This window comes from Trichechus manatus, unplaced genomic scaffold (assembly GCF_000243295.1).
Source record: "Trichechus manatus latirostris isolate Lorelei unplaced genomic scaffold, TriManLat1.0 scaffold00003, whole genome shotgun sequence".
Lineage (NCBI taxonomy): Eukaryota > Metazoa > Chordata > Mammalia > Sirenia > Trichechidae > Trichechus > Trichechus manatus.
The window spans coordinates 8,971,564-8,995,184 of record NW_004443939.1 but is presented as its reverse complement, the minus strand read 5'-3'; the positions used below and the strand labels follow the sequence as shown (position 1 = coordinate 8,995,184).

General features: G+C 37.5%; 1 protein-coding gene across 1 annotated transcript in view; it reads right to left on the bottom strand.

Moving 5' to 3' along the window:
• Window positions 1-22,499, bottom strand: part of ATG4C (autophagy related 4C cysteine peptidase) — a 132,226-nt gene extending 109,727 nt beyond the window's left edge. Inside the window, exons 1-2 of the mRNA XM_004369009.2 lie at window positions 22,309-22,499; window positions 5,635-5,811 (exon numbers count right to left, since the gene is read on the bottom strand). The gene's annotated coding sequence lies outside the window, so the exon portion shown is untranslated. The remainder of the gene's footprint in view (window positions 1-5,634; window positions 5,812-22,308) is intronic.
• Window positions 22,500-23,621: the final 1,122 nt, after the last annotated feature.

The window sequence follows — 23,621 nt, the reverse complement described above, 5'->3', positions numbered from 1 at the left end:
AGCAGGAGTGGCAATATTAATCTCTAACAAAATAGACTTTAAAGTAAAATCCACCACAAAGGATAAGGAAGGGCACTATATAATGATTAAAGGGTCAATACACCAGGAGGACATAACTATAATAAATATTTATGTACCCAATGACAGGGCTCCAAAACACATAAAACAAACTCTAATAGCATTGAAAAAAGGAGACATAGACAGCTCCACAATAATAGTAGGAGACTTCAACACACCACTTTCGGTGAAGGACAGAACATCCAGAAAGAAGCTCAATAAAGACACGGAGGATGTAAATGCTACAATCATCTGACTTGATCTCATGGACATATTCTGAACACTCTACCCAACAGCAGCCAAGTATACTTTCTTTTCCAACACATATGGAACATTCAGAATAGATCACATATTAGACCATAAAGCAAGCATGTTTTCGGACCATAAAGCCATAAAACTAGAAATCAGTAACAGAAAAAGCAAGGAAAAAAACTCAAACACGTGGAAACTGAACAACACCTTGCTCAAAAACTACTGGGTTATAGAAGAAATTAAAGATGGAATAAAGAAATTCATAGAATCAAATAAGAATGACAACACATCCTACCAGAACCTTTGGGACACAGCAAAGCAGTGCTCTCAGGTCAGTTTATAGCAATAAATGCACACATCCAAAAAGAAGGGCCAAAATTAAAACATAAACCGTACAACTTGAACAACTAGAAAGAGCAGCAAAAGAAGCTCTCAGGGGCCAGAAGAAAGGAAATATTAAGAATTAGAGCACAATTAAATGAAATAGAGAACAGAAAGACAATTGAAAGAGTTAACAGGATCAAAAGCTGGTTTTTTGAAAAGATCAACAAAATTGATAAACTATTGGCCAAAATGACAAAAGAAAAACAGGAGAGGAAGTAAATAACCCATATAAGAAATGATATGGGTGATATTACAACAGACCCAACTGAAATTAAAAGAATCACAACAGAATACTATGAAAAATGGTACTCTAACAAATTTGAAAACCTAGAAGAAATGGACAAATTACTAGAAACTCACTACCTACCTAAACTAACACAAACAGAGGTAGAACAACTAAATAAACCTATAACAAAAGAAGAGATTGAAATGGTAATTTAAAAACTCCCAACAAAAAAACAGCCTTGGCCCGGATGGTTTCCCGGGAGAATTCTAACAAAGTTTCAGAGAAGAGTTAACACCGCTACTACTAAAGGTATTTCAGAGCATAGAAAAGGATGGAATTCTATGAAGCCAGCATAACCCTGATACCAAAACCAGGTAAAGACACCACAACAAAAGAAAATTACAGACCAATATTCCTCATGAACGCTGACGCAAAAATCCTCAACAAAAATCTAGCCAATAGATTTCATCAACATACCAAAAAAATAACTCACCATGACGAGTGAGATTTATACCAGGTATGCAGAGATGTTTCAACATTAGAACAACAATCAATGTAATCCATCACATAAATAAAACAAAAGACAAGAACCACATGATCTTATCAATTGATGCAGAAATGGCATTTGACAAAGCCCAACACCAATTTGTGATAAAAACTCTCAACAAAATAGGAATAGAGGGGAAATTCCTCAACATAATAAAGGCCATTTACACAAAGGCAACAGCCAACATCATCCTAAATGAAGACAGTCTGAAAGCATTCCCCTGAAGAACAGGAATCAGACAAGGAAGCCCTTTACCACCACTCTTATTCAACACTGTGCTGGAGGTCCTAGCCAGAGCAATTAGGCTAGAAAAACAAATAAAGGGCACACAAATTGGTAGGGAAGAAGTCAAAGTATCTCCATTTGCAGATGATATGATCTTATACACAGAAAACCGCAAAGAATCCACAAGAAAACTACTGGAAATAATAGAGGATTTCAGCAAACTATCAGGATACAAGATAAACATACAAAAATCCGTTGGATTCCTTTACACCAACAAAGAGAACCTCGAAGAGGAAATCACCAAATCAATACCATTTATAATAGCCCCCAAGAAGATAAAATAACTTAGGAATAAATCTAACCAGAGACGTAAAGGACCTATACAATGAAAACTACAAGACACTACAGCAAGAAACCAAAAGAGACCTGCATAAGTCGAAAAACATAGACTGCTCATGGATAGGAAGATTCAACGTTGTGAAAATGTCAATTCTACCTAAAGCGATCTATAGATACAATGCAATCCCGATCCAAATTCCAACAGCATTTTTTAATGAGATGGAGAAACAAGTCACCATTTCATATGGAAAGAAAAGAGGCCACAAATAAGTAAAGCATTACTGAAGAAGAACAAGTAGGAGACCCCACACTACCTGATTTTAAAACCTATTATACCGCCACAGTAGTCAAAACAGCCTGGTACTGGTACAACAACAGATACATAGACCAATGGAACAGAGTTGAGAATCCAGACATAAATTCATCCATCTATGAGCAGCTGATATTTGACAAACGCCCAAAGTCCGTTAATTGGGCAAAAGACAGTCTCTTTAACAAACGGTGCTGGTATAACTAGATATCCATCTGCAAAAAACTGAAACAAGACTCATACTTTACACCATGCACAAAAACTAACTCAGAATGGATCAAAGACCTAAAGATAAAATTGAAAACGATAAAGATTATGGAAGAAAAAACAGGGACAATGCTAGGAACCCTAATATATGGCATAAACCGAATACAAAGCATAAGTAAAAACGCACAAACACCAGAAAAGAAACTAGATAACTGGGAGCTCCTAAAAATCAAACACTTATGCTCATCAAAAGACTTCACCAAAAGTGTAAAAAGACAACCTACTGACTAGGAAAAAATTTTTGGCTACAACCAATCCAATCAGCGTCTAATCTCTAAAATCTACAAGATACTGCAAAACCTCAACAACAAAACGACAAATAACCCAAAAAAATGGGTAAAGGATAGGAACAGGCACTTCACCAAAGAAGACATTCAGGCGGCTAACAGACACATGAAGATATGTTCATGATCATTAGCCATTAGAGAAATGCAGATCAAAACTACAATGAGGTATCATCTCACTCCAACAAGGCTAGCAATAATCCAAAAAACACAAAATAATAAATGCTGGAGAGGTTGTGGAGAGAGTGGAACACTTACACACTGTTGGTGGAAGTGTAAAATGGTTCAACCACTTTGGAAATCAATTTGGCACTTCCTTAAAAAGCTACAAATAGAAGTACCACAGGATCCAGCTATCCCATTCCTTGGAATATATCCTAGAGAAAGAAGAGCCATCACATGAATAGATATACACACATCCATGTTCACTGCAGCACTGTTCACAACAGCAAAAAGATGGAAACAACCTAGGTGCCTGTCATGGTTTGAATTATGTCTCCCAAAAAATGTGTGTATCAATTTGGCTAGGCCATGATTCCTGGTACTGTGTGATTTTCCTGTATGTTGTAAACCTGCCTGTATGATGTTAATGAGGGAGGATCGGTGGCAGTTGTGTTAGTAAGGCCAGACCTGATCCACAAGACTGGATTGTGTCCTGAGGCAATCTCTTGAGATATAAAAGACAGAAGTGAGCAGTGAGACAGGGGGACCTCATACCATCAAGAAAGCAGTGCCAGGAGCAGAGTGCATCCTTTGGACTGGGGTCCCCGCGCCAAGAAGCTCCTAGTCCAGGGCAACACCAAAGAGAAGAAGGCCGACAGAGAGAAAAAGCCTTCCCCTGGAGCTGACACCCTGAATTTGAACATTTAGCCTACTTTGACTGTGAGGAAATAAATTTCTCTTTGTTAAAACCATCCACTTGTGGTATTTCTGTTATGGCAGCACTAGATGACTGAGATAGTGCCCATCAACAGACAAATGGATAAACAAATTATGGTATATCCACACAATGAAATACTACGCAACGAATAAAGAACAACGATAAATCTGTGAAACATAACATGGAGGAAGCTGGAGGTCATTATGCTGAGTGAATTTAGTCAGTCACAGAAGGACAAATATTATATAAGACCACTATTATAAGAACTCAAGAAAAGGGTTAAACACAGAAGAAAACATTCTTTGATGGTAAGGAGGGTGGGGAGTGAGGGGGAGGGATATTCACTAACTAGATAGTAGACAAGTATCATCTTAGGTGAAAGGAAGGACAGCACACACTACAGGGGAAGTCAGCACAACTGGACTAAACCAAAGCTAACAAGTTTCCTGAATACAATCAAACACCCTGAGGAACAGAGTAGCAGGGGTAGGCATCTGGGGACCATGCTTTCAGGGTACATGTAAGTCAACTGGCATAACAAAGCTTATTAAGATAACGTTCTGCATCCTACTTTGGTGAGTGGCACCTGGGGTCTTGAAAGCTAGCAAGTGGCCATCTAAGATGCATCAATTGGTTCCAGCCACCTGGAGTAAAGGGGAATGAAGAACACCAAAGACACAAAGAAAGTATTAGCCCAAGAGACAGAAAGGGCCACATAAACCAGAGACTTCATCAGCCTGAGACCAGAAGAACTAGATGGTGCCCGGCTACCACCAATGACTGCCCTGACAGGGAACACAACAGAGAGTTCCTGATGGATCAGGAGAAAAGTGGGATGCAGAACTCAAATTCTAGTAAAAAGACCAGACTTAATGGTTTGATTGAGACTGGAGGGACCCCGGAAGACATGGCGCCTGGACTCTGTTAGCCCAAAACTAAAACCATTCCCAAGGTCAACTCTTCAAAGATTAGACTGGACTATGGAACATAAAATGATACTTGTGAAGACTGTGCCTCTTAGCTCAAGTAGATACATGAGACTAAACAGGCAGCTACTGTCCAGAGGTGAGATGAGAAGGCAGAGAAAGTCAGGAGTTGGTTGAATGGACACGGGAAATTTGGGGTAGAAAGGAGGAGTGTGTTGTCACAGTATAGGGAGAGCAACTAGGGTCACATAACAATGTATGTATAAATTTTTGTATGGGAGAGTAACGTGAACTGTAAACTTTCACTTAAAGCACAACAGTAAAAAAAGAAAACTACATACACAATTTTAGCAAAATCTGGAAAAGTAAGAAGGGAAAGGTTTCATAAAATGTGTGAATTATATATCATCTCCATTATGGATTATATATTTTAAATGTTTCAAAGAGTTTGTGAAAATAGGGAAACATTATGCAGAATTCAAAACTCTTATGTATCATATGACACTGGCTTGATGCGAAGTGGGGAGAAGAGTTAGAAAGTACACCAAAATGTTAACAATAGTTTCTCTGGGTACCAGATTGTGTGTGGTTATTTTTATATTGGGATTGCACATTTTCCAAATCTTATACAAAGAATATATTATTTTTAGAATTTAAAAAGTTTATTTTTAAAAAGCCACCAACCTTGACAAATACATAGAGACCACTGTTTACTAGTGGTTACTAGGGGTGGGAGGAAAGGGGAAAAGGGGAGTCACTGCTTAGGTGGCACTGAGTTCCTGTTAATGGTGGTGGAATAATTTGGAAAAGGATAGTGGTGATGGTTGCACAACATGATGAATGTAATCAATGTTAATGGTACATGTAAAAATTGTTGAACTGGCAAATGTTGTTACATATACACTTTACTTTAATTTTTAAAAAGAAAGCTACCAACCTGGAATCTTCTAAATCCAAAATTTTCAAAATAAGAGAATGTACATGCATGTATGGTTTTCCTCAGTCAGAAAGAAAGCAGGTCACAGGGAAGACTTCGGTTCAGACAGTTTCTAATACCAGTCACTAGGTGACACTCTGGACAGTCCTTAGCAAAGGCGTGGAAGTCAAGTTGTCCCTAAAGTGGGTGGAGAAAAATGAAGACAGTGAGCAATTAGACATTTTACGTGGAAAGTTTATGCTTGATACTGACTCCTAAGTAAATGTGCCCCTGGGTGGATTCGAACTATCAACCTTTCAGTTAGTAGTCAAGTGGTTAACCGTTTGTGCCACCCAGGGACTCCAAATAAATAAGCAAGATAAAATGTTATGACAGATGCAGAAATTAATACGATAAATATTCTGAGGCATTTAGAGTGGAATAAATTGTTGAGTTGTTCCTTTACTGTTATTTTTATTTGAAACTCCTGTTACTTAGACTATTTATTCAGAATAACTTCATTCCCAAAATTTCCAATACTTTTTGGAACATGTCATTGACCAGTCTGGAAGAAATTATCATTGTTACATACAAGAGGAGAAAATAAAATTATCATAAGATCAAGCTGTTGCTAGTTTAATAATTCATATCATTACTTTTCATATAATTGAAATTGAAATTAAACACTGAAACAAACCCACTTTACTTCTCTAACAAAAATTTAAATGACTGTTTCTAAAAAATGTAAGTTTAGTGCAACCAGAGGAGTTTTTGAAAGGTGATCCCTTAAACCATGTTGGAAATATTATAAAATTGTAACACTTTAAAAAGGAATAACAAAAAATTCCTAATGAGGTAATGATTTGTCTTACTGAATATTAAATCACATTATAAAACTACATAATTAAAGTTCAGTACTTTGTAAATTTTACTATTCTTATTAGGCAGGATGACACTGAATAAAACATAATAGGGAGTACAGAAATAAACTCAAGCATATTTGAGAATTTACTACCTGATATGAGAGATATTTCACATCAGTGAGAAAAGATGGGTAAGTCAATAAACAGTGCTAGAATAAGCTAGCCAGTTTGAAAAATAAAGCTGGATGACTACCTCATACATTATGAATTTTAGACAAATCAAAGATTTAAATGCAAACACATACACCAAGGAAGCACAGATTAAATTTTTTTAAACAATCCTGGGGTGGAAAAGGCCTTTCTAAGCAAAATGCAGAGGTTCCTGAGTGGCTGAAACGGTTATTCTCAGCTACTAAATGAAAGGTTGGAGGTTCGAACCCAATGGCACCATAAGAGAAAGGCCTGGCAACCAGCTTCCATAAAGATTACCGCCAAGAATGCCCTACAGAGTTCAGATCTCTGTAACACATGAAGTCTCCATGAGTGGGAATCAAGTCAATGGCAACAGGAAGCATTAAGCAAAACCAGAATTCAGAAAGAAAAAAAAAATGTGATTACATGAAAAGGAAAACTTCTGTACAGAAAGAAGAGAGCATTAACAAGGTTGAGTTACAATCCATCAACTAAGGAAAAAATTAAATACGTATTATATAGAAAAAGGGTTCATTTCCCTGATATACAAAGAGCTCTTATAAATTAATAAGGAAAAAAAAAACACAAATGGAAAATAAGGCAAGCAATTAAAAAAATAAAAGTGTTTCATTCTGTTGTACATAGGGTCGCTGTGAGACAGAACCAACTCGATGGCACCTAACAACAATCACACTGACATATAACTGACACAAAAATATTTGTTGATGACTAAATTATGGCATATACATATTAAGATAGTATAGATCTATATTCTATCACTATTAAAAAAAAATCCAGGACACAGAGTGAAAAAAAGAGAACATGAATAACTTAAGAATGAATACGCATGTATATACATGTGCACACATATGCACATGTGCCCACACACATACATACATACACACATAAAACAATGTTTAGAAGTCCACAGTGTTACAAAATGTTAAAAATTTCAGATGTGAAACCTCTATTTTTACTTTCTTCTTAATTACTTATCTTACTATTAAATTGTTTATTAATTAAATTGCTTACATTGAGCCTTTTTAAGAATAATAACAAATTATTCATAATTAATTTGTCCAAATGAAAAACTGATGCCCAGGTTATGCTAACTCTAACCATACAACCCAAACTGCTTGACTAAGAAATCTAAAGAAAAGACATACTATTGCAAAATTCTTAAACATTAAGCCTATAGATAAAAATAAAAATGCTGAGACAAAAGTGTTTTCCCCTTTTTAGGATAAATAACTCTATTCCTGTGGCTCTCATGAGATTCAGCTATTTAGGCATGATGAAAACTTAATTTCCTCAATTTAATCCCCCAGGGCAGCTTTCACTAAATAAAATGACTTGGAGGATAATACCTCTTGTTAATTCATAATTTTCGTTTCTCCTTAAAGTAAGTGTGTTGAGATCTGAAAGGAGGAAAAATAGATTATTGTTTGATTCTATTCAGTATATTAAAATATTTTCTTTGTATTTGTGACATGAGCCAAAGAAAGGCAAGACAAATAGTACTTTTAGCTTAACTGCAAATGAGCAGAAAACACAATGAAGAAACCACAATGAACTTTAAAAGTCTCATTGCAAAATACTAAACTATCCTCAGCTACAGACTCCCCTTCCAAAAGCTTCCCTAATTTAAAAAAAATTAAGAATTAAAATTCATTTGTCTACAAAGCATAAAATGAAGTGATTCAGCCATTATCTAGTATATTTCAATCTCCTCTAGTACCTAAAATATCTTTGATTTCCCCCATTGAACAAACTGCTATGCCAAAATTCTTGCTTACTCTATATAGTGTCATCAGAACCTTAGTCTAGAAAACCATCAAAATAACATTCTTCACAATCTCCAAATCATTTTTTACAAGGAATTTATGGTTTACTTTTTAAAACTTTAGAGAAATTACTTTTTTTCAAGCAGACTTCTCTACTAATGTATACTACAACATATCTTACCATCCACCATCTCCCTATTTCTGTTAATTATTTATGGTTTGATGAATCCATTTTTAATTAGAAGTTAATAGCATGAAAGAGGAGGAAATCCTTTTATTCTATCTCAGTAAATACAGATAAAGCCACTAGGTGTGGTTTATTCCTAACTTCATTGTTAATGATGTGGGAAGAAGTGTAAAGACTAAGCAGAGTTCTTTTGGACAGCAGAGCTACAACATGAGATATGAAAATCATCAATTGAGACCCAGATGTCATTTTTAGAGAGTCAGTTTCTAACCATAATCACACATTAAGAGAGTCAATAAATTACAAATAGATAAATGTAAAGGATACTCAAATCGTTACACCTTGAAGGGCAGGTGAAGGTAATCAGCCTCTCCCATATGGCAATAGAATATTTTACCCACTTAAGATTTAAAGCCAAATAAAAGTTCTTGACAGACAAATCTTTAAGAAATGATTCTACAGGATACATCTCAGTTGCTAGACAAAAACACTGCAGACTTCCGAGATTGGCTTATGCTTGGGCATCTTCCAACGGCATTCTGCAGCAAGATGAAATATAGATATTGATTTAGAATTTTTGATGTGCTTTTAGCTAAGTCATCAAATAAAATGAACTGTGAAGTCTGCCCTAAATTCTTCATCTACTATAACCTTTTCTACTTGCTTGCAATTTTAGTAACAAGTATTAATCCCTCCTCCAATCGTGAAGGTCTCTCAATACCTTGGACTGTCTTATCTCTGCTCTTTTATTTCATCTCTCCATCTTAGTTCTTTGCTTGCATAAACATCAATTATTGTTTCCGTTTCTATCCCCCTCTTTTCCTGTACCTACCAATCTTCTAACATAGTGCTCTAAAAATGTTCAGTTTGTAAACCCTCCCGAAAAAAAGCCTAAGGACTACCTACTTATTTAGGAAAAAATAAAAGGCAAATATGAAGAAGGGGAGAGCAATGGTGACATTTAATTTCCCCTTTTAGAAGCTAAGGGTTAGACAAGATAATATGGCAGTAAGAGATGATGACAAAATGATTCAAAAAAGTAACAGCAACATAATAAGGGCATGTACATTCAGAAACTAAGTGAAGAGGCATAAAGGGCTGATAGCAAAAAGACTTCACAGGGTAGTTTTGCCTCAAAGATACATCCTATAACCATTCTTAGGAGTCCTCGGGATCACATTCTTAGTTTAAAACACTAAATCAATACACCAAACCAAAAAACCCATTGCCGTGGGAGTCCATTCTGACTCATAGCAACCCTACAGGACAGAGTAGAACTGCCCCATAGGGTTTCCAAGGCTGTAAATCTTACGGGAGCAGACTGCCACATCTTTCTCCTCCCGTGGAGCAGCTGGTGGATTTGAACCTCCAACCTTCTGGTTCGCAACTGAGTGCTTAACCATTGTACCACCAGGGCTCATTAAATCAATACATAGCTTCTTTATAGTAACGATTTAAATAAAACATACTATGTATGCATTCTCTTAAATCTAAAACATAATACATATATGGAAGAAACTAAGTATTGAGCAGACAGAACTATGTATTTACCCTCACACCTGACTTGTATCAAGTTCCTTAGGTAGAAACCTCCACTTGTGCAAGAACGAGTACTACATGTTCACAGGCTATGTAAACTCATCATCATAACCAACATAAATGGTATATGAGGCATTTAAATGACCTCAATCACTTACTTAAAGACCACAATAAGAATTATTAATGGTAGATAGGCTGTATTAAGCATTGCTTGATTTTATCTCTAAGAACATAAGATATTTACTATAGATTAATAAAGGAGCCATAGTGGTACAGTGGTTAAGCACTCGGCTGCTAACTGAAAGGTCGGCAGTTTGAACTCACCAACCACTCCACGGGAGAAAGATGTAGCCATCTGCTTCCATAAAGATTACAGACTTAGAAATCCTATGGGGCAGTTCTATTCTGTCCTATAAGTGTCGCTATGAGTCAGAATCAACTGGACAGCAACGAGTTTATAGTTTAATAAAGAAGTCTTCATTATTCCAGGACCTTAATAATCTCTGATGAGTCCACAGTAACTATGAATGTTTGGAGCCTCTATACTTTAAATGCAACTTTTTGAGGAGGAAGCTGTTAAACATGCAGTCTACATTTGAGAAGTAACATATTAGGCCAAACCATTTAATCAACAAAATAAACTAACCCCTGCAAGAACTGAAGAACGTCAGAATCTCCGTTATCGATAGGGAAATTACAAAGCATCTAGTAACCAGTAAGTATTAATATAAACAATAGACCTTTACTTTACATTCACACCATTCCCTCACACAATACATTCTAATCTATTAGCAATCCCTCATACCCTACTTGCTTGGAGTGGGGAGGGGAAGGGAAGGAAAATGTGTAAATTTAAAAAACATCACCCCTGTTCCCACAAATCTGATCTGCTCTCTCGTTCAGACTCACTAATCAATAATCGAGGTCAGCTACTCGTACAGTAGCAAGATCTCCTTTACAACATCCCTGACAAGTACCGCCACCTTGCCTCTGACTGAACGTTTCTACAGCAGGAAGCTCAGTACTTAATCAGTATGGTACTGAGTAGAAAATACAGCTATAAGTTTTAAAGCCTGATAATGTTTTAAGCTGTTTGTTTTCTACTAGCGTAACTTTTACAGTATTCACATAACTACCTGACACCTGTTAATTTTAAACAAGTATACCATTACAATATATGGAACCAAAACTCTGTCTCCCGCTAATTACCAATAACTGATCCTGGTTGTGCCCTATGAAACTAATAATCCCTCTTCCATTTGATAGCCCATCAGATAAAGACATACGCCCTCATCTCCCAAATCTTCTTTTCCACATAAAACCAAAAAAAAAAAAAACCAAACCCGTTGCCAACTCATAACAATCCTATAGGACAGAGGAGAACTGCCCCAAAGGGTTTCCAACGCTCTAATCTTGACAGAAGCACATTGCCAAGTCTTTCTGCCACAGAGCGGCTGGTAGCTTCGAAACTCTGACCTTTCGGATAGCTGCCAAGTGCTCAACCACTGTGCACAAGGGCTCCCTTTTCCACATTATATATCCCCAATTCCTTCAACTATTCAGAAGACAGTTACATGAGTGGTAATGTGGGCCTCAGTCAGAGTACTGGTAAAGGCATTAGAAAAGAGGAGATATAAGCAACAAGCTGAGGTGGCAGAACCAGCAACATCACACAAATACATGAATACGTTAAGCCCCTACATGGGAGAGGCAATTGGAGTCACTCTGAGATTTCAGGACTGGTGTTTAGGAGGATGATGGTTTCATTAACAGAAACAGGGTACCTGAGGAGAAGGCTAAAGATGGGAAATTCAGTTTGAAACAGTGATTTTGAAGTTTGTAACCAGTAAATATGGATAAAATCTTTTTCAAGTCCCACTTGTTGCCAAGAAAAAGGTATATTCATATTATTGAGACTGGCAACTGCATGTCATTTAAACACAAAATATTCCATTTACTCATTTATCAAGTATTTGAGTGGTTACTCCGGCAAGACAGTATAAGAGATTATAAGAGCCATGAAACCCAGTCCTTGCCCTCATTAATCTTACATTCTGATAGACAATGTTTATGAATAACCTGAACACAAGACCAAAGGTGGCTATGTCTCACAATGGAGATATAAAGTGTTATGACTATTAAGAGAAACATTGTTCTCCTTTCCAAGGAGAGTATTCACACATGAATAATATCACAGGGTAATACATGGTCACAACTGGCGTTCTTTAAATACAAAACACAAGGACATAAAAATAACAAATCTTTCTATTCTGGGTGTAAATAAAGGAAAACATTAAACATATTGCTTGTGAATGAGTTAAACTAGCTTCAACAATTGTGTCTATTGTTAAAGATTAATGCTTGAATTGTATCATCAGTGAAAAAATGAGCATTGTATAAAATGTTCACAAACACAACTGTTTTGGCTTACAAATGGAATTGTTTGATGTCATTTTTTTCATTATTCCAATTTTAACTAATATCACATCAAGTTGAAAACAGAGCTATAAGCTTAAGCCTTCCAATATTTAAAACTTCATATTCTCTACCTGATAAAACTGTTCTAGAGTGTTCCATAACTATGTTTTAAATTATTATGTCTACTTTAGTAGTTTTACAGAATACTGATTTTACAGAGTTTATTAAAAAGTAGTTTAGCAAGAACCTAACTATATTTTAAATTGATAACATAATTACACAGAAAAAATAATTCAAATAATTTTGAACAGCTACTCTGACTATATACCTTTACCTTCTGCCCATTGCCATCGAGTAGATTCTGACTCATAGCGACCCTATAGGACAGAGCAGAACTGCCCCATAGAGTTTCCAAGGATATATTCTAAGGACATAAAATAGCAAAAAAAAACAAACTCCACTTGGCAGATTTGTTGTTGAAAGTTAACACTGACCTAGTAATTCCAAAATTTATTTATGTGTGTTGTAGGATAGATTATACGAGTAAATATATTGATATGGATGAGAATCAGAATCCTCCCTATGAGAAAAGGGAGATAGAAGTATGAATTGGGGGAAGGTGAAGAACTCTATGACACTGAATTTGAATTGGAGATATTCTATAAACTCATGGTTTCATATATATATATTTCCTATCTCTGCCCACTTAAAGAGAAATTAACATATTCAATGCCCAGATCTTGGTTTCTAAGTACCATTACCCACCAAAATATATCAGGACTTCATTATAAAATGGCTGATTTTGAGTCTCAAGCAAAGAAAATACAAGATAAGCTTAGAACACTGTATTGTGCCAAAAACTAAGAAAGTGCTCAAATACCAATATGGATATATCAAAAGGACATAGGAATCAGCTTGAAGAGAATTTCCACTGACCAAATTTGAGATAATTTAATCATCAAAAAAGAATTGATGGTAACAGATTATAAGACATTGGATTTTTTTTTTTTTTTTAATCTTGGGTACAGAGAGATACTAAAATAAAAACGGTGGGGAGGGAAAGCTCTTCTTTAGAGAAGATAGCAAATATATGTAGAAGGACTGACAGAGTTGGGAAAAATCACTATATGGCAATCAACATATAATGACTGATTCAGGCAAGGCTCACTAATGGCTATTAAAAGCACTGGATTAAAAAAAAAAAAAAACTGTTGGGAAACGGGATTATCCACATTGCCTTGGTCTAAAAGTACAACTGCAAAAAAGTACCTTTAGAATGGAGGAGTCTGGCTAAACTAAGTGACTGATTTTAACATCACCAATAATTAAACAAACTGTCATCAAACCTTATTCCTGATGTGATGAAATGGGAAGTTCACAACATCACCTATGTAGCAGTCTTGAAAAAACTGCTTCACCTGAACTACTTACGAGGAAACACTCAAACCCTTTTCGTGCGCAGTCCACAAGACAACTGGCCTGGACTCTTCAAAAATGGCAATGTCACGAACAACAAAAAGAAAAGAAAACACGGGGACTCTTCTAGATAAAAGAAAAATGACATGACAACTAAATACAATTCACAATCCCTAACTGGATTTCATATTTAAAAGAAAGAAAGAAAAGCTTCAATGGACATTACTGGAACATTTGGGGAAATTTAGATTTTTAAACATATACATTCAATATTATCATATCAAGGTTAAATTATTAAGGTATACTAATGGCATTATAGTTATGTAGAAGGAAGTTCTAGTTCTCAGATGCATGATGAAGTATTTAGGAGTGAAGTGTCACGACGTTGCCACCTTTCAAACAATTCAGCAAGAAAAAAAAAGTACGTATGAGAGAGAGAGAGCAAATGAGGCATCATGTTAACAAGTGGTGATTCTAAGTGAAGGATATACAGGTATTTGTTATACTACCATTTCAACTTATCTATATGTTTGAAACTTTCAAGAGAAAAAAAGTTGGGGGGTAAAACTAGGGTGGAAGTTAAGCTGGCTACAGAGCAACTGATCAGATTCATTTAACCTACTACAGTATACTAAGAACCCCTGAAAGTCTTTTTCATCCAAAAGAAGTTGGGAAATTCAGCAATATGAAAATAGTTTGGACTTTCCTAGCCTGAGCCTGTCCCTACTATGCAGGAGCCTGTATAGTGGTTTAGTTTTTCTCACCTATAAAATATGAAAAAATGCTTACCTTACCAGGAGTCAATTTAAAGAATAATAAAAACAACTATAAAGTACTTTGAAATTTGAGTGATTATTAAATAATTATTAGAGCATGACTTTGAAGAGAGACACAGACTTGAAGTCAGAAGAGGTGAGTGTGCCACATATATGACTTACATGACTCAGTTCCTTGAGCTCCTCACACAATTGTTTTAAGAACAAAATTAGAAATAAGTGAAAATACTTTGCAAAATACATTTACTATGAAATGTAACATTTAAATAAATTCAGCCCAAATATTAGTTATTACTGTTTGGTATACTTGTAGGCTTCTAGAATACTTCTTACACCATATCACTATTCTTTAATCTTCTTGGCTAAAATAAAATGTAATATCCATAACAAAAGGCCACCAAAACAATTAGTCTCTGACACATTTGAGACAGCATGAATTGCAAACCCTAAACTCTTGTGTGTTTGTGTGTGTGTGTACCGATACCTTTTTTAATAGGAACATGAATTCATTTAACAAGTATTTAATGAGTGTCTAGTATGTGCCAGGCACTGTTCTGGGCACTAGGAACACAACACAATGAGCAAATGGACAAAAGCCCCTGTCTTCGTGGAGCCGATATTCGATATTCTAGAGAGAGCCAGAGTTCACTACCCATTACACTACTAATCTTAGAATTCATTTTTCCTTAGGTTTTGACAGATTTAATTAAATTGGAAACTTGACGGTATCTTCTGTATTGCCATGAAACCAAAAAACCACCAAACCTGTTGCCGACAAGTTGATTCCAACTCATAGCGACCCTATAGGGCAGAGTAGAACTGTCTCATAGGGTTTCCAAGGCTGTAATCTTTACAGAAGCAGACTGCCACATCTTTCTCCCATGGAATAGCTGGTGAGTTCAAACCTCCAACCTGTCAGTTAGCAGCTAAGCGATTAATCACTGCATCACCATTGCTCCTTCAATGATAACTAGCAGGGCTAAATTAAAGAGAATTTGATAATGGACCACAACTACCACAGCCTCCACCAGACAGAGACCAGTACAACTAGATGGTGCCTGGCTACCACCACTGACTGCTCTGGCAGGGATCACAGTAGAGGGTCCCGGATAGAGCTGGAGAAAAATGTAGAACAGAATTCTAACTCACAAAAAAAGATCAGACTTACTGGCCTCACAGAGACTGGAGAAACCCCAAGAGTATAGCCCCCGGATACCCTTTTAGCTCAGTAAATGAAGTCACTCCTAAGGTTCACCCTTCAGCCAAAGATTAGACAGGCCCATGAAACAAAACGAGACTAAAGGGGCACAACAGCCCAGGGGCAAGCACTAGACAGCAGGAGGAGACAGGAAAGCTGGTAGTAGGGAACCCAAGGTCGAGAAGGAAGAGTGTTGATATGTCGTGGGGTTGGTAACCAATGTCACAAAACAATATGAGTACTAATTGTTTAATGAGAAGCTAGTTTGTTTTGTAAACCTTCATTTAAAGTACAATAATAAAAATAAAAACTTGATGGAAACTTTAAAAAAGAGAGAATTTGAGAATATGTTTATCATTAACTTTAAAAACTTACGTTACAGAGTACAGCAACTTTTCAACTATATGCCACGGTAAGCTGCAAGGAAATGTGTAACTTTTAAGATTTCACAAAAGCCTTCAGAGAGTATTTTCTCTGCTAATCTTACTTTGCTTGTGAGGGGTACAGCAGGCAAACACCAAATTCTTAGAGCCTAACTATTTCTTCACTTTATCGATACGGGCTAAAAGCCATTATAAGTTCAGAAAGGTCTGACTAAAAATAAAGGCAATCATCCTAACAAATAACAAATAATTACAAACCAATCCACCATGAGATTTCTATTATAGCTGCAGACTAACAATCATATCTGATGAGCATTCTGTGAAAGAAGACGTGCTGACTCTTCTAGGACAACAGCGAATAAGCAAAGCAATCTTATATAATATTTTCTCCAAATTCAAAAATGACTATAAATCTTTTCTCAAATTGAGAATCGTTATAACGAACCTTAAAATTAAAATATTATAGCAGTCTAGATGACCTCAGACCCAATATCACTATAATAATAGTAAACACTTAACCTCTATACCAGGAATTACATTAACCTATGGCATGTAGCATCTCATTTAACCCTCACAATTCTGTAAGGCAGGTACCATTATTATCCTCACATTATAAATAAACAATAAAAATTGAAAAGGCTAAATAACTCCTGCAAGGTCATACTGCTAGTAAATAGTAAAACAGACCTTGAACTCAGACAGTCTGACTCCAAAGCCCATGGTCTCAACCACCGTGTATACTCTACTCCTTTACTACGAAATGTAAAATTTAAATAAGAAACTGCTCTATTGATTCAGTATCTATCAAAAATTATACATATGAGATATTTCTAAAGAAAAATCAAAAGGATGTCATTTTTCCTTAATGTACATTTACATTTACATATGCACCAAATACATGAAGTCAGAATTTAACCAGATACTCAATTTAATGTCAAATCTCAAAGGAAAATACAGATTATGGATTACTCAATTACACTATGCATGTATATGATTCAATGTTACATATAGATTCAAAACAGATGCCAACATATTTCCAGATGCTTTTGTCTAGAACTTCACTCTGCTCATCCAAAGGGGAAAAATGCTGGAAAAACATATTGCAGGTATATCACTCCTCAAATATGTTTAACGAAATGACATAAAAGAAAAAAAGAAGCAATAAATCAGGAATTAACCCTGATCGCTGCTGCCACAAACAAAGCACGTCACCCCCAAACTTGGTCTTCACTCAATGTTCTCTCAGTGAATTGCACCATCCATTCAGTTATATACGCCAAAAACCTGGGCATCATAGATGACACTTTCCTCTGCCTCATCCCCCCATCCAATCCATCACCCAGTTCCACCTGCGAAACATCTCTGGAATCCATCCACTTCTATCTCAACATCTTCACCACCACTTTGTCCAAGATAGGATCATCTCTCATCTGGGCTACTTCAACAATCTCCTAATAGGCCTCTCCCCATCCACCCTCCTATTCCCTGTACAATCAGTTCTTCCTTTGCATAACATCAATCCCTTTATTACAGCACTTAACATAGTTGTAATTTTAAATTTCTTTGACTAAATACTTGATTAATGTCTGCCTCCCCTGTTACTCAATAAGTCCTATGAGAGTAGAGACTAAGGCAATGAGGTTGGGGAGAGGAATGGGGGGCGCAGGACATGCTGAATCCTGTAGTTCCTGCGCTAGAGGAGAGGGAGCCATGTTGCGTGCCATGCTGGGAGCTGAAGTGGTTACAGTGGGAATGGAAGAAAGGAATGGATTTCGAGAGCGGTTGTGAAAGAACCAGTGGAACCTGCCCGTTAATTCTGGAGTGCTGGGGGAGGTGGGTTTCACTACTCACCACTATTTCACCGAGGCCTAGAACAGCGCCTGATTAATAAATAAGTGCTAAATGGCTGAATGTACTGTCAAAGATTGGAAACAAACTTATAAATAATCCAAAAAGAAAACTGGTTATAACAACACTGACGAACTATCATAAGGAGTACCTTATTTCATGATTTTAAGTCACAAAGTTTTACATTTTAATGATGATCTTTGAAATGCATCTTACGGTTGGTGATCTTTGTTTAACGGACAATATCTTTTTCTTTCTTAGTCATACATAAAATAATGGTATATCATGGAATAAAAAATATCATGATATAATGAAATAGGTAAATCTACCATCCACCCTCCCCACCTCCCCCAGCGCTCCACAATTAACAGGCAGGTTCTACTGGTTCTTTCACAACAGCTCTTGAAATCCATCCTTTTTTCCATTCCCTGTGTAACCACTTCAGTATGCCATGCAATATGGCTCCTTCCCCTCTGGTACAAGAACTTCGAGATCCAGTATGTACTGTACCCCTCATTCCTATGCCCAACCTCACTGCCTCTCACTTGAGCTCTTGCAGTAGCTTTATTCATTTAAATATTTGCTTCAAATTCAATCAGCGCAGTGCACCTATGTGTCAGAAGCCAGAGGTACAAATCAGTCCAGTTACCTGTCTGTTCCTCTAACCTCTCTCCCCAACAATACATTTTACACCTCAACCTACAATTACTTTCTCCCCAATTTCTACCTACCAAATCCCTATCCACTATTCAAGTTCCAGATCAAATCTCATCTTCACGAAACCTTCCTAGTTAAACTTTCCTTTTAACTTTAACATTCTAAAACACTCATATAAAATCTAATGCATATTGGTTCTATTTTCTGCTCCTTGTAGGCAAGGTTTACATCTCATTCATTCTGCTAGAGTGTAAGCTCCCTAAACAGCAGGAACTTTTGTCTCTTTTGTTCACTGTTATATCCTCAACAACTAGAAGAGTATCTGGCACATAATAGCTGCTCCATAAGTATGTGTTGAATTCTCACTGCCGTCGAGTCGATTCTGACTCATAGAGACCCTATAGCGACCCTACAGGATTTCCAACGCTGTAAATCTCTACGAAAGCAGACTGCCACATCTTTTGCCCACAGAGCCACGGGTGGTTTCAGACTTTTTGGTTAGCAGTTGATCACTTTAACCACTGCATCACCAGGGCTCCTCAGTGCTCTGTATATATCCCAGTGTAGAGAACAAAACTTTGCAGCTGTGATACGATAGGGAGAGTCAAAAAGAACTAGACTAAATGACTTGAATCCTTTGAGCTTCAGAGCTTCAGTTTCTTCATCTGCTAAATGTAAATAATATTCAACAGTTCACTGAGTTCTTATAATAAACTAACATAATGCTTTAAAAGCATCTACTACAAAGCTGAGGACAAGAAAATGCTCTCAATGTTTTGTTGATTTTGTGATAATAAGTAAATAGTAAGAAATATTCAATAAATGCCTACTAAGTGAATAAAACCTCAGGAAAAATGTAAAGAGTTTGTGTAATGTCTAGCCTTTATCATTCTTCCAATAAAGAATTCCATGAGTTAATTTATTCTGAAATACTATACATTTAGCCCCAAATCTTTAGCATGGCTGAAACCATTTCAGGTTAAGAAAAATCCCAATTTGACAGGATACAAGCATTAATATTTGTACTTTGCTGACATATGTAGATCTTGATTGCTTAAAAATGATAAATTTTACTATTATAACCTCTATAGTGCAATAAGAGCCCTGGTGGCACAGTGGTTAAGAACTAGGCTGCTAACCAAAAAGTCTGCAGCTCAAATCCAAGAGCCACTCCTTGGAAACCCTACGGGGCAGTTCTACTACTCTGTCCTATAGGGTTGATATGAGTCAGAATCGACTGGACTGCAACAGGTTTGGTTTTACAGTGCAATAGGAGTCCTGGTGGCATAGTATTTAAAGCACTCGGCTGCTAACCAAGAAGTTGGCAGTTCGAACCTACCAGCCACTCTGGGGAGAAGGATGTAGTAGTCTGCTTCCATAAAGATTTACAGCCTTGGACCCTGGAAAGCATGGCCCCCGGACTCTCCTTTAACCCAGAACTAAAACCATTCCCGAGGCCAACTCTTCAGACGAAGATTAGACTGGACTGTGGGACATAAATGATACTTGTGAAGAGTGTGCTTCTTAGCTCAAGTAGATACACGAGACTAAATGGGCAGCTTCTGCGTGGAGGTGAGATGAGAAGCCAGAGAAGGTCAGGAGCTGGTTGAATGGACATGGGAAATCAGGGGTGGAAAGGAGGAGAGTGCTGTCACAGTACAGGAAGAGCAATTGGGGTCACATAACAGAGTATGTATAAACTTTTGTATGCGAGACTGACCTGAATTGTAAACTTTCACTTAAACTACAACAATTAAAAAAAAAAAGATTTACAGCCTTGGAAACCCTTTGGGGCAGTTCTATTCTGTCCTATAGGGTCACTATGAGTGGAAAGCAACTCTACAGCAGCGGGTTTGGTTTTGGGTTGCTACCGAAAGCGTGGCGGTTTCAACTCATCCAGCAGCTCCTCAAGAGAAAAGACCTGGCAATCTGCTCCCATAAAGATTACAGCCTAGCAAACTCTATCTCATAGAGTTCTGCTCTGTCCCATAGGGTGACTATGAGTCAGAACTGATTCAACGGGATACAACAACAACGCAATAATCAAAATAAAAGAGAAACTGCAAACTCATTTGAGTTACATACATGGTCCCGGAAAGCCAGGGATTTCTATCTACAAAACAGTAGTAGTATACAATGCTGTTTTACCAGAGCTATCAAAATATCTAGAAGTACTTCATAACCAGTTACTGCAAATAAATTTTTAAATATATTTGGACCCCATTTTACAGAAAAAAAAAAGCACCAGTTAAATAGTTTTTAAACTTTTCACTGAACTGTACAATTCCTTATATTGGCCACTCTTTAACTTTAAAACAGTTCCCAAAATCTTACAACGAATGAACTGATAATCCAATATAGAATTAATTTATTGGACTAATTAGAAACTCTTCCAGTTCAGGAAAGAACCTTTATTAATTTGTAACATGGAAAACACACAGACTTTACCTTATAAAGCCTTTCCAATCCTTCTGGGTACTTTCAAAGGCTCAATCTAACTACAAATTACAAGCAAGCAAGACACTACCTTGTATCTATCTGCTAACAATTAACATAAAATCACTGCAAAAATTCCAAGCGGGGACATGTGGTCTGAGTAGGAAAAGTGAAGAAAATTCTCATGTAATTCAGATACATAGAGCTGTAGGATGAGGTAATTCCCTCTAGTTTTAGGCTAGCATCGAACCCCTGATGGGAAAATAATCAATATGAAACAAAAACAGAAATCAATCTTATATAAACATAATAATTGAGTAATGCTGAGTTGACCAGTGAGGTCTCCCGTATTCACCAGTCATCACTTGAGCTGGGAATTTTTACAATTACACGTAAGAATGTATTCTGAACCTCCAACCCAAATAGCCCTAATATGGAGAGAGCGGTGGGAAGGTTGAGGGTGAGAAAAAACCAAATACAGCAAAGTGAGTCAAGTTAACGTCTGGATGGGATCGCATTAAGATATTCAGACGTGCGTGTTACAGTCTGAAGCAGGAACAAAGGCCGAAAGTGCGGCAAAGGATTAGAAATGAGGAAACTGAGATCTTGGGGGATCCGTTTTCTATTTATTTATTTATTTAACGGGGCGACAGAGCAGTGGCATGGGGAAGGGGATATATGGATGCGAGAGCTCGAATAGACAATAAGGTCGTGCCTAGAATACCTAAGAAAAGCCACCAGGAGAGGGGAAACAGCTGCCCACAGGAAGGCTTACAGTTTGTTATCGCTGGAGCCCAAGACGGGGCGAGGAGGAGTCAGAAGAGAAATGACACCAGAAAGGATAGATGAGGGAGGCGCCAAAACCCTCAGAGAGCCCAGAGGTTTGGACGCAGAGTCTCCACTAAGGACTGCGCCCCGAGAAGCCCGGTCATTCGGGGACCAGAGACACTAAGTCCCAACCTTCTCCAGACTGTGCTAGCCTCAAGTCGTCCCCTCACCTAAACAGGAGGTCTGGAGAACTGTAAGGAATGTGCAGGAGTCATCGACCCGAGAAATGCTCCATCTCTAGCAGCGGCCTCCACCAAAGCAGCCTGTACCCACTGAGGCGCTTCGATCTCCGTTCCGCATCCACAGAAGCAACACAAACTCCCCGGCCGCCATAGTAAGAAGCCTTCCCTTCAAACCCAGCAGGTCAGCCACTTCCGGGCATTGGGACCTTTCCATTGGTGGCCACCATAGCAACACCGTCTATCACGTTTTCCGCTTGGTTGAGCGATTCCCCCCCCCCCACCTGTTCGCCACCCCAACCTCTAAACCGCTAGTGCGGCAAGGGCAGAACTAAGGGAAAGTGTTAAGCTGTAAGCAGAATCTCTCTGATAGAGGAACTACATTAAGGCTGCCTTAAGTTCATGTCGGAGCTCTGGTGGTGCAGTGGTTAAGAGCTCGGCTGCTAACCCAAAGGTCGGCAGTTTGAGTCCACCAGCTGCTCCTTGGAAACCCTATGGGGCGGTTCTGTTCTGCCCTGTAGGATCGCTATGACTCGGAATCGACTCCACCGCAATGGTTTTGGGTTTATTTGTTTTAAGTTCTTGTTGAACTATCGGACTTCAACTCCCAGTATGCCATGCAACATGGCTCCCTCTCCCGCGCAGGAACTACAGAATCCAGCATGCACTGCGCCGCCAGTTCTCTCCCGGACCCTGACTCCCTCACTTTCCGCAGTCCCTTAAATGCAATTTCAGAGGATTCATTAAATCGCTTAGACCGATATACGCTTCCCTGCCAACGTCACTTTGGTAAAAATACCAGTATTCCCTCTTAACCTGTTGGGAACTATAGCCAAGTTATAGTTGGGACTGTAGGTAGATACTTAGTAAATGTCAAGGGATGTGTGTACTCATTTTTCACATTAAGATGATTTTCAAGGAACAAAGAGTCTGGAGACATACGAAATTTTTACCGTCACTTCAGTTGGATGTTGATAGAAATACTAAATACTAAAGTACTGTAAAATATAATTCTATGTTATTTTGTAGTACCACAAGATTTTGCGGGAGCAAGTACTACCAGGCAAAATCCTGACCTGCACGGGGAATTTTAGTCAGAGCTAGAAGTAAAAATAATCTAATTTTTTTTAGTGTATAGTACCAAACTATGAACCCACGTGGGAAAAACCTTCAAAACACAGGGGTGAAAAGTTCAAAATTAAACGTATTTCCATTTTTCAATGTGTTTAATAGTTTGGATTATCTTTTTTTTTTTAATATTCTCACGAAAACAGGTAACTGGAGCTATTTCTTTTCTGTTATGT